This window comes from Papaver somniferum, chromosome 2 (genome assembly GCF_003573695.1).
Source record: "Papaver somniferum cultivar HN1 chromosome 2, ASM357369v1, whole genome shotgun sequence".
In the NCBI taxonomy this organism is placed as follows: Eukaryota; Viridiplantae; Streptophyta; class Magnoliopsida; order Ranunculales; family Papaveraceae; genus Papaver; species Papaver somniferum.
In genome coordinates this window covers 91,321,442-91,335,883 of record NC_039359.1, presented here as the reverse complement: position 1 = coordinate 91,335,883, position 14,442 = coordinate 91,321,442, and positions in this window count along the sequence as shown.

Here is a 14,442-nt window from a genome sequence, read left to right as displayed (position 1 = left end):
TACACATCAAAAATATTCTTTTTACAAAATACTAGCAAAATCTAACGGAAGGATAATGATGCCGCGGTCTCTACTTAGATGATGCCGCCCCATCAGCAGGGTTGTTCCGAAGAGTTGAAGGGACGCTCCCACCAGATGAGGGTCCCGAGGAGCCAGGCAAGGAAGAAGGTACTGGACGACGCGGATAGCTCTTCACGAGGCCATTCTCGGTCTTAAGGCCAAGCCCAATCTTCTCCAGCATCTTGTTTGTCTCCTCAGCCAATTGACACCGAGCCTTAAGCATAATAACTGTCATCCGCTGTTGGGCTTGGGATAACAACGAAGATAGACGATTCACTTCTTTAGAAGCAGCACCAACGGCCTCCTCGCGGGATGCCGCCAAACTCTTAAAATGATTAGTCTGTTCTTCCTGCTGCGCTAAGGAAGATTGAGCCTTTTCAAATTTTTCATTTGCAACGCGGAGTTGTCCCTCGAGCTCTGAAAAAGACAACACCAGGGAGTTAGCACAGAAAAGACACAATCACACTCGATGAAATAGGGTTATACCTTCGACACAAGCCGAAGCCTCTTCATACTCATTAACAACCGCATCTCGCGCTTCATCAAGATGGTCATATTTCGCGGATAATTTCTTATAATCTAGTTAAAGGTTGGTGAGAGTAAATTGACTGGCATCTAATTCTACCTGGTTAATCGAATCCATGTGACGAAGGTGGTTGACTTCGTTGTTTATCTCTGATACCCCTTTGCTAAGTCTGTACATACATACTTCAAGATTTCTCTCAGACTCAGCCTGGCGAGCTATTTCAGCGCGAGACGCAGCAAGGGCCTTGCTTAGAGCCCCAACTTCGGCTCGGGCATCGTCCCTTTCTTTGGTAAGACACCGCATGCTCTCTTTAACTCCCGGAAAAGGAAGAGAGCAAGCCTTTCGTAATTCCTCTTCCAGAAGATGTATCCTAGACTCCAACAATGAAGTGCGCTCACGGGATTCCCGCACATTCTTACGTGTCCACAGCAGTGTGCCATTGAACAAAGTACGGTCATGGTTATACAGATTCTGCATATCAACCATTTGAACATGCCTTGCGCGCCATCCCTCAGCCCGACAACCCCACTTTTTGGCTTCGCTCTTAATTTTCTCTACCAGCTCTTTGATACGAGATTTTTGCCGTTCCCTTTCGTTTCAAAGCCATATCAGCTCGGGGACGCCACCCACTAGAGATAGGGTGGGGAGACTCAGACAGAACAACTAAGTAATATAGAGGAATTACGACGCACTGCGAGGGTAAAAGAGGAAAAAGAACCAAACCTTTGAAAGCTGAAACTTAGCCGCGAGTTTTCTCTAACTCAGCGCGAACGACAGCAAGCTCTGAACGAAGACCAGCCTCCGCTTTACCCAGCCTTTCTTTCTCTTTAAGGCTTTTCTTCAGTTCTTCTATTTCCACCTTAGCCGCAGATAATTCCTTTTCAATGTGACGAAGTTTAGCCTCCAGCTTCAAAGATTTCGCTTTAAAGAACTGATACAACACATGGTTACAATGCTCACTCCTCATCATCTACACATCAAAACGGCAAACATTATTACACCGAAGGATTCAATCGTCACGAAGAGATATGTACGAAGACTTACCTCCAAGACACGCTGCTGAGGAAAACCATATTGGTACCCATCGTCTATGGCCATCATATCCGCGACAGAATTAGGAGGCTCCGATACGAGGGTAGCTTCTGGAACACTCAAGCTTTTCCCCCACATCTCAGATACCCGCGCCTTGGAAGATAGTTTCATCATCCGACGGGTATACGCATCAGAATCCTTTTCACCAGCAACCACCGGGGCAGGATGAGGGACAAACAGCAGACCCTTTTTATTGAGCCAATCCATTATGGCGTCCTCGCCCTCAAACGTCAGCGAATGAGGGAAATCCTCGGAAGGCGAGTCAACCACGGACTTCCCCTTTGCTGATATTGCCCCATCAGCACAAATTTCGACATCAACATGCGCATCATGATCATCCGCACCCCTATCCTGAACAACAACGTCTTCCTTACCAGAACCCCCGAGCACATCCCAATCATCATTGGGGGAAAACAGAGTGGTTTTCAGGAAAATCGAGAGCATCGTCAAAGAGTTCCCCTGCGGAATAAATACTGTCAAAAGAGAACTCTTGAGAAATGGTGGGGAGAGTTTCCGCAGCATCACCAGCAGGAACAGACATATCTGCGATAACACTGCCGTCAGCTACCGCGGCATTATTTCTCCCCTCATCACCATCACAACCCGCACAAATCTCTTCCTCGACATCGAGAGGGGAAGTATTAGTGCGTTCTTCCCCATCATAAATCTCCTCATCCTCGGCAAACTCTTCGTTTACCGTACTGGTAACTTCTTCATGAACCTCAGCCTCACCCGTCACAATGGTAGAAGACTGCTTCGGCCCAATCTTTTTCTTCTTCGACACCTGCAAACCAACACGTTCCACAAAAAGAGTTATTTTTTTTCCTCGAACAGTTTGATTTTTAAAAGGAGGAGAGGCGCGGCCAGAATCTGCATACCTTGGCAGTAGTGGCACTCTTCGGTGGAAGTATAGCACCAGAACCTTCCTCCTCGTCTCCTTCAACGACGTCGAGGGCATAAGGAAATTTCATGCCTTCGAAATTTAAACGCCAGGGAAAGAAATCTCCATAACGAGCAGGAGGAGATTCACGCAGCCTGCTACTCTCAGAAGGACGCAAACCGCGCGGACCGGGAATCCAACCGTACGCCCAAGGACCAACAATTTCAATAACACTAGCGTGCCACTCATAATCATGGTCACGCTTGATCCTCTCACGTGCCGGAAAAAGTTTCCGCTGACTAGACCCCTCGGTGCCTGGAACATACTTCAGTTTGGCATCGCTGACCTCACTTAACAGACGAATTTCGCCCCGAGGAGCAGCGAGATTCCGAAGGCTAACACTCCACGGTTTACGGTTCCTACTATTGACGTAATCACCGAAGGAGTTGTTGAAGTTTTCAGGAGTATACCATTCCCTCTCCGCGGGATTTGGAACGTAACACGTCATCGTCGTCTCCCCCTTGCTCCGCAGATAACACTCCCTCAGTGCACGGAGATAATTCCCCGATAATTGCGACACAGAACGACTCTGAGCATTGGTGGAAGAACCTTCACTACCAGGAAGCACATCGTAATAAAAGGAGTCACCATACTTGTACAACGGCAGCATAAGACCTGCCTCGAAGGCTCCAACCGTAGTCAACAAGTAAAACTCATCAAACTGATACTTCGAGATGAGCTCATAAATAATATCATCCTCAGGGGCATAAAAACGAACCTCGAAGGCTTGAAGCTCATGCTTTTCCTTGAAAACTTCTAGGTCAATATGCTTGAACTTAACTTTCTTCTTGCTGACCGAAACGCTGCGTATCACCGGGGCAGCCTCATCCTCTTCCGCGGGATCGGATGAACCAACAAAAGCCTCGGAATCTCTTCTTTTCAAAGAAGGATTCTTAGAAGATTCAGCTCTCGGGACACCACCTTTGGTGTTCTTCCCTTTGAAAGAAAGTATTGGAGGTGGCGGCAGAGGGTGCTGCACGGGCACTACAGAACGCAGAGGAGGAACATAAAAGGCGACAGCACGAGGAGGTGTCTGCGTACACCTAACGTCATCACGAGGACGAGAAACCGCACGATCGGCAGCATTTCGAGACCCAGAAGGATTTTTTGAGGGTCCCTCTTTCCTAGGAGGTCGCCCCAGAAGAAGAAACTCTAATACCATAGGGATCCATTTGAGACTCTCTGCGCGGAGGGGATCTCGGTAGACTAGAACCCGGAGTTTGATAAGTAAGCCGCGGACGGTCAGACATGGATGCGAAGAGGTACAACATAAACAAGTTAGAAACAAATACAAGGACATCACCAAAGATCAAAAAACCACATAAATAGCAGTCCATCTCAACATAGCACAGAAACCCTAAAACTAGCATACATGCTTGAAATTCCCCAAAACCCTAAACTCAAAAGTCCAATCAATACAAGTAAAACAATGGCCTCCTCGATTTGAGACGAAGAACAGGGGAAACTAGCATACAAGCATTAAAAGAGGTTCTTCATCACAAACAAGGGACGACATCAGCAGAAATAGGAGGCTACGATACGACCAACAACAGAAAATTTACAATCAACACAGCTTAAAACAACAGGAACAAAGAAAAGAAACCTTACCACCACAAACAGCAGCAGGAAGAGGACAACAAATCAGAAACAAAGAAGAAGCGAGCGTGATTAATGCTAAGGCAGAGAGAATTTAATGGTTGAAGAACAAAGAACGAAGACTGACAGGGAGAATGAAATTAATTTTTAGGGAGAATGAAATTAATTTTTAAGGAGAATGAAATTAATTCTTCTTCTCTCCTTAATATACTCGAAAGAAAGAGAAGGAAATTAATGGAGGAATGGGAAATGTGCGCGTTGAATGAGCAGTTAATGCACGAATAAGAAAATGCCCAAGTATCTAGGAGAAGTTATTAGGAGAGAGGAAAAATATGTAACGTCTGTTTTCTCCAATGCTCCCACTAAACATTCAAGCCCGAAGAAAAGGGGCAAATTGTGTGTACATATTTCATCATCGAACACGTGTATATAGGAAGATACGTGGAGAGCATGCAGGCAAAGTCATCAAAACATGATGACACACGCCCATAGCCAAGAAGCCTATCCCGGCGACGTAGGATCTTTGCCCGAACAAATCTAAGGGCAGAAGTTAAAAGATGCACCGAAAACACGATATACTGCGGAGCACCAAATAACTCCCGAAGAGTTACTTTATCTCATCCCCAAAAGAAGCTAAGATCAACGGTAAAGAGAAAGTTAACTGACATGGACGTGACAGGGGCAGAAGACACTTGTCTGACACGAGCAGGCGCCTCAACTACCCGCATTAAACACTCTGAGCAGTATACGTGTCGATCAACCCGTGGAACGAACGAGGATGGCTCTGCGTGATCAAGTAATGAACGAAGACCTCCGCGTGATGGACACAAAACACAAGAAGATAAGGTTCCAACGGCCCTCAGAGATGGGTCGGAGGAGTGAGGGGATCGGAAAAATCAGGGAGAGAAGGAGAGAGAAAGATTGTGAGTGTAAGTTAGTCCTTTACAATATACAGACCTATGTAACTCCAAAGTCGCTCGACTATCCCTGTAACCATCAAGTATATAGTGAAACAACAACCCCGTGGATGTAGGACTTAGTGCTGAACCACGTAAATCCCAGTCTTATTTACATTTCAGCACTTTATATTCGCCTAACGCTCCTTGAGTTTTACTTTTATACTTCGTTTTCTTTATCTTCCCCTGCGTAAAAGCCCCTCGCAATGTTATTAGATGAGGCTATGATAAACCCGAGGGTTTTGAGCCAAGGAATCAATGCAATCGTATTATCAGTGTGAGACGGTACCTAGAGTGCGAACATTGTTTGTGAACATATAGATGCCTTCGTGATTTACGTGTTCACACTGTTATTCACAACACACCATGGATAATCATGATCGATCCAAAAGAAGAGTAATCGACGAGAGTTTTACTGAAAGCAATGGAGTAATCATAAACTCAGATATTACAGAACAGATACTTTCTCGAATACCTATCGAGTTCGTCTCACGAAGCAGAGCAGTATGCAAACTTTGGAGAAGTCACTTGAAAAAACCAAAGACGGGTTTACTTTTTGCAGTTTTGGAAAGACCCTATGAAGATTTCCAGATCTTCCACGGATATAATGAGGAGGTAAGTATTCATGAGGAACAAATTTCTCACACACAGATCGATCTTGGTTCAGATCAATCTCGAGATATCCCTGTTAAGCTGATACAAAACCAATTGTTTGATCCTATTATATTTGGTTCTTGCAATGGTTTGGTTTGGTTTGCTTTCCTGTTCGAGAAGATAAAACGAAGTATCTTGTGTACATATGCAATCCAATGACTGGAGAATATATTTATCTTCCGGAGACGGATTTTGGTAAAATATCCAGACCTAAGGTGTTAGGTGGATTTGGTTACTGTCAATCTACTAATGAATACAAGGTTGTTCAAGTTACCTACGAGGACAAGCAGTTGGGAACAATGGGAATGGTTCAGGTATACACCCTTGGTGGCATTGGATGGAGAAACAAAGGAGAAATCCTTTTCACTCATCGAGAAAGATTGGTTTTCCCAAACGAGGCTCTCTATTGGATATAGAGTGTATTGAAGATGACTGGAATCTCAGATCTTTTCATTTAGCAGATGAGACTTTTGGTACCCTCCCAATGCCACCGTTCAATGATCTCGTTCGTGATTACGAGCGTCTTAGTCTTGTTGTGTCTGTGAACGGTAGTTTGTGTGTGCATCATGACCCAGTTGAGAGGTCTTATGAAGATCCAAAAAATAAATATAACCTCAAGGAAGATAAACGAATGGACATTTGGATACTAAAGAAAGAGCAGAGAAAGAAGAAGGGTGAATGGTACTCCCCTGTTGATGCGAATGATGACTCCAGCCCTTGGGTTTGGATCAGGGAGATCACTATGAAATACAAAACCGAGTTGTCTGATTACCGGCATTATGAGCCATTTTTCATAACAAGTAACAGTCAAGTTTTGGTGTGGGATGATTGTGATGTGCACGACTATTAAAGTACCGATTTGTTATGACCCTAACACTGCAAGTATGAAAAGTCTCTGGAATACTAGTGTGTCGTATGCTTATGCAATTCCCCACATGAATAGCTTTGTTTCATTGGAAGATCTTGGAGAAAAGTCTGCGAGGTACATTCCAGATGATATATTTGTCAACATAACCTCCAGGTCCAAAAATTTACTTTTACTTTAATTTACTATCTGCAAGTCCAATTGAAATGAATTATTTTGATCACTTTAATAGAGTTTTATTTATTTATTTATGTTTTCCATAGTTTAGCAATGCAAATGGTAGTAGTTATGTTTTTTGTTCGTAATTGTTGGATATTGCATCCTTACCACATATGTCGACGAAATGTGCAGTGCATTTTTCTGTTTGTGAAACCTTTTGTGCCTGCCTACTGACTTTGTTCAGTACCCCCGTTTGGATTCTACAACCCCCGAGAAATGCACCCCAAACACGGTCATCACGCTTTAATCTGTTCTTCAGATTCCTTGACGATGGCTCCTCTCCTCTGTTGTCCAGACAACCTCTGTAGCCTCTCCGTTTCAGTCTTTTTTCTCGGTTTAAAACCATGAAAAAATAATTCTGTAAGAACTGTAAATAAAGTCACTAAGGATTTTATTGCTGCGTGGAGCTTAAACTCCAATTTCTAATAAGATATCGAGCTTTTTCATAGAAAACTTAATAGAGAAATTCCAATTGATCCATGGAAGAAGCCAAGATAATGGATACTGTAAATAATTGTAGCTAAATCTCTCGGGGGACTTGGCAGTTTTAAAGAACAGCAAAAATGAACCTGAAAGTATCTTACAATTTAGTAACCTCAAGTTGATGGTTTTCCTTCCGGGAATGAATTGATGTCTGAGCATATTAGTTCGACCAGAATACTTGGCGGAACTGCTGAATTAGTAGTACGAGAAGAAGAGAGATGAATTGGAATGAAGCAAGAGGAACTGAGAAAAGATGCAGAATAGTATATGAAGCCATTACGATGTCCCAAGGTAAAGTACCAACTTAAACTACTGAACGAATATTGATTTAGCAGGCATTAAGAAGTTAAATCCAGAGAAAAAAACAAAGCCATTACGATGTCCCTTCCAATGCCACCGTGTCACCGTCTTGTCCGTGGTTACAAGCGTCTTATCGTGTCCTTGAATGGTAGCCTGTGTGTTTATCAGGATACACTCGAGAGGATTTCTGACGATGAGGCAGAAACTAATCGACGTCTTATGGATGGCATCATGTGTTATGAACGACACGAGGAAGATGCATATCATGGAAAAGAAGAAAGACGTATTGATATGTGGATATTGAAGAAAGAGCAGAAAAAGAAGAAGAAGAAGAAGAGTGAATGGTACTCCCCAGTGGATGAGAATGATGACTCTAACTCTTGGGTTTGGATCCAGGAGATCAGTATGAAATACAATACTCACTACCCTAAGTATCGGCATTATGAACCATTTTCCATAAACAACAACAATCAAGTTTTGATGTGGGAGGATCGTAATCTGCGCGACTATAAAGCACTTATTTGTTATGACCCTAATACTCTCACTTTTAAGAAACTGTTGGGTGATAAGTATCCGTATAAGTTGGATGCTCAAGCTATTCCCCACATGAATAGCTTTGTTTCATTGGAAGGTCTTGGAGAAAAGTCTGCGAGGTACATTCACATTCCAGATGATTCGCCACTAGAACCTCCAGGTCCAACACTTTACTGCAAGGTTAATGGATACGACTCTGATATGTCTAGGTCGCCACCATAACTTACTTTTACGTTTATGTCATTTTCTTAATTCCAAGTTTCTGAAAATTGGAATTCATTACTTAGGTCAGTTCTTGTTAAGAATTTTGTGTATATTCTTTCATGTCTCTTCAAAACTGATTACAAGGATATATATATGTGCGACCACATCATAGAGTCCTACTAGAAATACATTCCATATCAGTCTCGGTTTCCTAGAATAAGTCTTTCCTAGACTTTCCTAGTATAAACACATTCCATATCAGTCTCAGACTTTCCTAGTTTATGTTCTAAGAGACGTGTACATCTGAGACCTTCCATATCAGTCTCAGACTTTCCTAATACCCCCCCTCAAGACGGAGCATGCAGGTCACAAATGCCCATCTTGGACAATAGACCATGAAACTGAGCTTTCCCCAACGACTTTGTGAATATATCCGCCAACTGTATTGTGGTAGGAGTATAAGAAGGTGAAATAATCTTCTTTATTATCGCATCCCTGACTAGATGACAGTCCACTTCAATGTGTTTCGTTCTATCATGAAACACAGGGTTCTTCGCAATATATAACGCTGATTGACTATCACAAAGAAGACTCATTGCTTGTGTATGGTCAACTCCCAAATCTCGGAGTAATTGTTTCAACCATTTTAATTCACATGTAGCCGCCGCCATGGAACGATATTCTGCTTCAGCCGAACTACGAGACACAGTTTGTTGCTTCTTAGTCTTCCAAGATACTGGTGAATCACCAAAAAAAACAAACCAACCCGTCAGTGAGCGTCTAGTTATAGGACAACTTGCCCAATCCGAATCACACCAACCTCTCAATTTGAAACTACTATCAGAGCGCAACAGAATTCCTTGTCCAGGATTCTTTTTCAAATATCTAACCACACGTAGTGCTGCTTCCCAATGCTCCAGTCTAGGTCGCTGCATAAACTGAGATAAGATATGCACTGAGTAAGCAAGATCTGATCTGGTGATGGATAAATATATTAAACGCCCAACCAATCTTCTATATTTCTCTACATCACTAAGCAAATCTCCTGTTGCTAAGGCAAGACGATGATTTGTCTCCATAGGAAATTCTGCAGGTTTCGCACCCAATAAACCTGTTTCCATTATAATATCCAACGCATATTTTCTTTGGCATATGTAGAAACCCTTTTTACTACGTGCCACTTCCAATCCTAGGAAGTATTTCAACTTTCCTAAATCTTTCATCTTAAAACACTGACCCAAGTATGCTTTAAATTGTGTAAGCGCAACCAAATCATTTCCTGTAATAATCAAATCATCAACATACACCAGCACATTAAGTTGCATCTTTCCCTTTAGCATAGTAAAGAGAGAATAATCTGAGTACGATTGCCGAAACCCATAATTCTTCAATGCAGTGGACAGCTTCGCAAACCAACACCGCGGTGCTTGTTTTAGTCCATACAATGATTTCTTCATTTTACACACCATATTAGGATTACCCTTAGCAAATCCAGGTGGTATTCTCATATATACTTCCTCTTCCAAATCTCCATGTAGGAATGCATTATGCACATCCATCTGATGCACATCCCATTGCTTAGCCGCAGCAACATCCAAAAACATACGAACAGTTGTCATCTTTGCCACTGGTGCAAACGTCTCATTGTAATCCAAACCTTCAACTTGATGATTTCCAAAAATCACAAGTCTTGCTTTTAAACGTACCAAGTACCATTTTCATCATATTTTTCCGTATATATCCACTTACTTCCTAGAGCCTTCTTACCAGGTGGCAATTCGGTGATATCCCATGTGCCTTGTTCTTCTAAGGCCCGTATTTCTTCCGCCATTGCTTTCCTCCAACCTGGATGTGTCATTGCCTCTCTGAAATTTTTCGGCTCAGACTTTGCCGACAATGCAGCAATATAATTTTTATGCATGTCAGAAAACCTGTCACAACTAACATAATATGTCAAAGGATAAGGTGTACCTGAGGATGATGACTGTGATGATTGAGAGTGAGATGGACTATTTTCTCGAATGGTGTGCGTCACAAAACCTTTCAGCCTACTTGATGGGATCTTCTGACGCTTGCCCTTACCCAAATCGTTGTTCACAGCAACGGTATTTGTGGGTTGTCCATCACCATTTACATCTGCCTGAATTTCTGATGCCGTAGACTTGTGCTGAACAGCGTTATCTGCAGCATATGTCGCAGTCTGTTCTGCTGCAGTTTCTGCAGATGTCGCAGTCTGTTCTGCTGCAGTTTCTGCAGATGTCGCAGTCTGTACTGCAACATTTTCACCAGGCGCTGCAGTCTGTACAACGACATCTGCATCTGTCTGTCGTTGTATTTCTGCACCTTCTTCTCCGCCAGCTATGTGGTAGTTTTCAAATAGTGATTGTAGTAGATAGTGGTAAAAGGGGTTCTTTTCGAACTTGTGAAGGTAACTCTTTTTTTTTTAGATTTAAGAAAAAAAAATAAATGAAGGAAATTAATAGTAATGTCAAGATTTTAGAAGGACTAAGGCTCAGGATTCACTACCGCTTCAAGTTGATTGGTTATAAATAATATTTCAGAAATTATTATTAAGCTCTTTTTCTTATTAAATCACTTTTTAATTTAAAAGGTGTCCAAATATTAAGTTGTAATCCTTAAGCATGATTTATCAAAGAATTATTCTAAGCATAAAACATCAAACTGATTCACAACTAATTAAGAAAACCATTTTCTCCTCTTTTTTATATTTATCCAAGTGAATTAAATAAAGTAAATAATTAAAGAAATTATAAATAAAAATATTACCAATCAAACATGAGTGAATAGATCCTCCATTGCCTTAATCACCAAGAATTTATCCGCTCATCATGTTGGAAAACCTCTCAAAATATTTCATTAATGCTCAAACATGTTTTACAATGAAGAGAAAGACAAGAAATTGATGTAAAACAGAATTTTGCGACCCCCAGAAGACGTCCAGAATCAACGACAGAGCTGAGGCGCTGTTGTCATTGAAGAACTACGACCCACAGCGGACAGTCGATGGTACTGTTGATAAACGACGGTCTTGGAGAGTCTGTTCTTCACGTTCTTCCTCCTCGCAGCAGCAGCAGCAGAACCAGAATCTCTGCAACTTGGATTTTCTTGCTCTGTAGTGCTCTAAACCTCTCCCAATTCTCTACTAAACTTTTCTAACCCTTATTATGACTCGAAACAACACATATATAGCTATCAAACCCCCAAAAATCTCGAGTGAATCCGACTTCTTCTTTCTTCTCTCTTCTCTGCGCTGTTGAGAGAATATCTCTCCTGTCATCTCCCTGTACGCGTTTGTTAGCTATAAACTTTCCCCAAGACTCTCCCAGGACTTGAATAATACTATAGAGAGTCTATCCAGCGTGAGACTCGCCCAAAACTCTCTCAAAAAATCTTTGAAACTTCAACAGAAAGTACGTGTCCCTGTTTGGACTTTGTGTGATTTTTCCGACTTATCCAGCCCAATTGGCTGGGTCTAGACGATTTAAACAGGCCCCTTATGTATTGTATAGTCCATACATACCAAATACACCCATTGAATCGCTCTAAAACAGCTCCAAGATCGAACACAAAATCTGCCAGTTCTTGCATGCATTTTCCCGCCATTTTTTTTTAGTTTGAAACTATGAAGATGACCTCCCCTTATCTGTGGCTGGTCTCCCTTTAGCAGATGCCTGGAAATGGGTCACCCCTTAGTAATTAGGCTACCCCTTATCCAAAATCAAGGGTCCGTATAGCAAGTGTCCTCTGGGGAATTTTCCGCACTTTTTTCGGGGTTCCTCCGGGGTATTTCTGGGATACTTCCGGTACACTTCTGAGGCGCTTCCGGTACGTTATCAACGGAGGTCCAAATGCCACATTTTAACCAAATTCGCCGCAAGAGATTATTTTCCAAAAACACCTACAAATACATAAAATAACTAAATAAGTACAATATTGAGTACTAACAATATATACAAATGAGCTATATTAGACACATAAATGCGTCTATCAAATACCCCCAAACTTATTATTTGCTAGTCCCGAGCAAATCAAAACTACAAAATAAAATCCTAACTCACTGTCGCAGGCTTCGTCGATTGCATTTAGCGCATGCAATAAGCCTTTAAACCCCTAGGTGGCTCTAGTGGCCGAGTTATAGTCTCGGGAGGGCTTACCAGAGATATACCCACAAAACCTGTACTCCAGACCTTAGCTATCTACGCAGAACCTTGGAAGGCACTAAAGAATCTCCTTGGTTGGCATACTTATTGACTACAGGAAGAAGTACCCTGATGCGAAATTCCAATTGCTGTACACGAGTTTGCACTCAAGCATACTAAAATTCATATAAAGTGACAGAGCTCTACTCAGATAGTTGCACTATGGACATCATATTCGGAGTCAAAACTAATCACATGGATAGATCAAGAAGATGGATATAGAAAACATAGATGGTTTTGATGTTTACTAAGTGAACGACGTTTCCCATATCTGTCTGAAGGCCTCCGCCAAAATGAACCTATCCTAATGGATTGAGATACTAGTCTGACTAATATCAACACACTGGCATTTACAAGGGTACCAGTGGTCGATAACCTAACTCTAGGTCAACACAACTGGCATATACAAGGGTACCAGTGGTCGACTTTATTGAATTTATTCCTTTTGGTCAAATGGTCTGGTCTCAATTTCTTTCTTTCTTTTTTTTTTCTTTTCTTTTCTTTTCTTTTCGGTAACTACCATTTTTTTTTTTTCATTTTTTTTTTTTTTTTTTTTTTTTTTTTTTTTTTTTCATGGTATCTCAATCACTCTAATTCACCCTAGCATTGGTAACAACTTGAATCGTGGGCCCCACCTATCACTTAGAGAAACATAGTAAAAACAAAATAAAATAAAAATAGAAGTGAAAAGGACTCAACGAGATATGGTGAAACTATCATGTTATTTCTAACACCTGAGCTCTGTGCTTTTATGAATAGACTCTTTTAGATGTTTCCATCTAATCAGATTGGTTCCTCAAACTCCTACAATCAAAATGCTTCCATCCACTTAGATTAGTTAGTGCAATCCTCAATAGGCATAAATTTCTAGGCTCTGGAGTTTATTTATTGCAACTAAAAGCTAACAAAAAGTTTCTTCCCCACCCCCAAACTTAAATCTAACATTGTCCTCAATGTTTCTCATGAAAATAAAAGCATGAACAAGGAGAAACTATTACCACTGGAGGGAAAAGAAATAAGGAAGGATATTACCGTATCACATGAACGCGGGAGCCTCCCAGTAAATGCTAAATTTATAGTCATTAGCTAGACATCAAATACCTCAAAAAGAATTTTCACCTTCCAAAGTCGTATACCAATAGTCGAAATAATTGTGGGTCCATAAGACCAAATAGAACTGCCACAAATAGGAGACAAATGCTCAAGATCAGAAAAATGAGCAGATAGAACACAACCTGATCTAAAATTTCTCGCAAGACAACTGGATTTATCTGAGGTGCCCACTTGGGCTTCATATGAGTGTTTCGGCAAACAGATTCATCCGAAAAACGGGTCTCTAACATTTGGATTTTCTCCTGGACATTATCAGGCGGATCAGGTTGTGGAGTCTGAATACACTCAAGCGTACCCTCAGATGCACTAGGCTTGAGTCCCAAGTTAGGGACTTCTATTGGGGATAATTGACAATCTCTACCCCCAAACTTAGAATTTTGGGTGCCTCTACAATGACTAGTCACAATGTTCCTAATTTCTAGACCATCGGGTTCTTGAAAAAGGTCAATTGCTTTCTCTAAGTCATAATCAGGTGGTTCATCCTCAGCTTGCTTCATATCTTCTATGGTCCACTCTAAGGATTCCTTATTTTCTTGAAGCACGGTCTCTGGACTACTTTCCTGATCACTATCCAAATCGGAGGCTATAATCACAGGGCAAGACTCGGGTGGGCCTAAAAATGTATAATTAGACTCCAACTCAGGAGGCTCTTTTAAATAAGGTATTAAGATAGACTCAGA